Genomic DNA, 3,148 nt, shown 5'->3' with positions numbered 1-3,148 from the left:
TGTGTGTGTGTGTCGGTGTGGGGGGGTGTTAAATGGCCCTGTGGCATGCTGCCCAGCCCCCTCGGGTGCAGGTGCAGGTGGGAGACGGAATACAGGAGGGTGAAGAAGAGCTGTGCCTTTGGGGGATGGCCACAGGGAAAGCACCATGGATGCTGAAAGGACAGACGGATCTGTGGTGGGAGGAGTCCGGCCAGAGTGCTCCTCGGAGCACTGTGACGACCTTAGACGCCGGCCTTACAGCGGACAGGGCATCCCCCAAGGGCCACACCTGAAGGACTCGAGGCGGAAGCCCAAGTGAACCCCAGATCCCACGTCAAAGCTCCCTGTACCCTTGGACGTAGGACTGAACCCGCTGCTGGGAAAGGAAGCCAAGGGTGGCCACCCCGAGAGTGTGGAGCTGTGAAAGGGATCACAGGAACACCATGTAGGCAGAACCCCCAAGCTCCCCCTGCACTAACATGACAGGTGGTCATTGGAGAAGGAAGACTCTGCCCTTGAAGAAGTGGTGCCCGAAAAGTGTCCCTAGCACCAGCCTCCACGCTGCAAGGAAAAAGCTCCGTTAATTGAGAAACAGTCCGTCAAAGCAGCCCATGACCTGCAGCTCGGAGCTGGACTACTCGCGTCTGCCCCTTGGGGCAGCAATGTCTTCGATGCCAGGCCCTGGGCGACGTTGGTGAGGCCATCAATACAGCACGCCTCCCACCCCAGGGGGAGGATTCACGTCTATCTTCTCCTGTTTCTGGGGGGAGGGATTGTTAGTGTTTGTTTTCGTGTTGTTGCTTTTTGTTCACACTGACGTCCTAGGTGAGTCGGAGGGGTTCAAGGACCACGGACATGCCCACGGATCCCGGGCTTGTGTAAAGCGAGGGACGGGGTGAGAATGTGAGCAGCCAGATTCTTTACACACAAAATTCGGGCTCTGAAAAGCCAACTGCAGGGGGAGAAGACCATCACAGTTATGAGACAATAAATGTCTTAAAACACATTCTCATGACTGAACACAGTCCTCCAATAACACTCCCCCTGCACCCAAAGGCGCTGTCGTAGAGGAGAGACCATAAAAGGTGTCTTCCTGCTTCCAGCATCACGGTGAGTGGCTCCGTGAGTCTGAAGAGGAACGTATGGACTGGTAGCTCGGACATATGGGCTAATATCAGGCTTAAGGGCTTGATCTGGACTGGGCAGGGATATTTTCTTAATGTTCAATTGCTCTTTGAGATAAAGTTCTCTCTTACACACATATGAATTTGTTCTACTGGGTGTCGGGGTGCCCGACCTAACACAGAAGTCAATCATGGTGCACCACAGGCAGAGGACAACCAAAGGCAGCGAGTTCTGTGTGTAGAAGTTGCGTTGCAGGGCGGGAAAGAGTGCTCTCAGAGGGAAGGGCGATGCAGACTTATCTCACGTGCTTCAGGCACGTTGACTCTGAGAAGGACATGGTGCTTGGTAGAGTGGAGCGTGTCAGTCTGGGTTGACTAGAGAAACGAATCCAGAGACACTCATGTGGTATAGGAATGTATCCCAGGGAGACTGTGTGTCCTGCCCCCGGGAGGAAGCCCTGGATTTCCCAGAACCCTCAGGGGAAGGCTATGACCTGACTGACAGGCTAGACTCCACCCCTTCGCCCACGTTGGCAGGAGATGGCGTCACTGCTGTGGCGGACGGGCAGCGAAAGAGAGGGAGGCCCTGGCCCGAAGGGCCTGATATGCGCGTGGCTCCAGCACAGGAACGAGGCCCAAGCACGGGCACCAGGCTGAGGGCAGTGCAGGACCCTGCGGTGCTGCGTTCCATCGTGCACGGGTCTCGATGGGTCAGAGCCAGTCTGATGGCGCCTAACAGCAGCCCTGTGGGGCACAGGGGTTACTCGCTGGGCTGCAGATGGCATGGGCCAGCGTTCAAAACCATAGGGAGGAAGACACTCGGGCTCTCTTCTCCCGTAAAGGGTTGCAGCCTCGGGTCTCTGTGAGTCAGCAGGGACTGATGGCAGTGAGCTTGGGGGGTCTGAGCCCTCCCTGAAGAATTCTGCACTCGGATGGCATGGCAGGTACATCATCTCCTGTCACCTTGAGGGCCTAGGCTCTCGGGGTGCAGCCTCTGGAGCCTGCGGTGCACCTTGAAGATCCAGGATTCAGGGTCCCGGGGTTCCGTGGCACCAGCCAGGTACTGTCGATATTCCTCACCGGCACCATCCTTCAAAAACATTGATTCTTGTTCTGGCCACCGTCCCCTGCCCGGACCGCTCCCCCACCCCACCCCCTTCCAGGGCCCGGCCACGCTCAGCCGCTGCCGCACCCAGGGATGAGCCTCTCAGTCTCTGTGGGGAGCACAGCCTGAGGGGCCAGAGGCCGGCCACACAGAAAAGCCCCTGGCAGCAGAGATGCAAAGCCTCAGAATCAGAACGGACAGCAGGAAGGAGGGTGTGAAAGGCGAATCCCCAAAGTCAAGGAGGAGACCAGAGGAGAAGATACAGCGCCAACCGTGTGCAGGCTGCGGCCATTGTCGGCAAAACTTCATCTCATGAACTCTGGACGTGTCATCCGGAGAAGAACCTGCTACGCAGTAAAGCCGCAGGGCAGCGAGAAAGAGGGAGCTCTTCCGCAGATGGGCGGGCACAGTGCCCACGGCAGTGCCCTCAAACATGGGGAGGCCTGTGAGGAAGGCACAGGGTGGGCAGTGTTTCATTGGTTCTGTTATACGTAGGTCGCTCTGGGTCAGAACCAGCCACACCTGACTTAACATCTCCCAGGTATGGGATCTGCTTTTCTGAAAGAGTAAATAGATGTGGATGTAGGCGGCTGAAGTTACCCTAACACAACCCCCAATTTGGAGTTTCCTTTCAGGTTCCCAGTAGCTTGTTGCTGGTGTGCACAGACACAGCTGGGTCCGGGGCATCTGACTTGTACGCAGTAACCTTGCTGCGTCTGCATGTTCACCCCGGATTTTCCAAGTTCAGAATCACATCATCTGAAATCAAAGTTTTATTTCTAATCTTTGCCTCCCTCATCCTCCTCCCCACCTGTGTTAGTGCAGGTAGACTAGAGAAACAAACCTAGGGAGACTCATGTGTGTAAGAGAGAAGTTTATGTCCAAGAGCAATTGTACATGAAGAAAACATCCCAGCCCAGTCCCGATCAAGTCTGTAAGT

Source organism: Echinops telfairi, unplaced genomic scaffold (genome assembly GCF_000313985.2).
Source record: "Echinops telfairi isolate 266 unplaced genomic scaffold, ASM31398v2 ScPeMD7_1;HRSCAF=3_0, whole genome shotgun sequence".
NCBI lineage: Eukaryota > Metazoa > Chordata > Mammalia > Afrosoricida > Tenrecidae > Echinops > Echinops telfairi.
The sequence above is the reverse complement of the archived record's forward strand: the minus strand, read 5'-3'. Positions refer to the sequence as shown.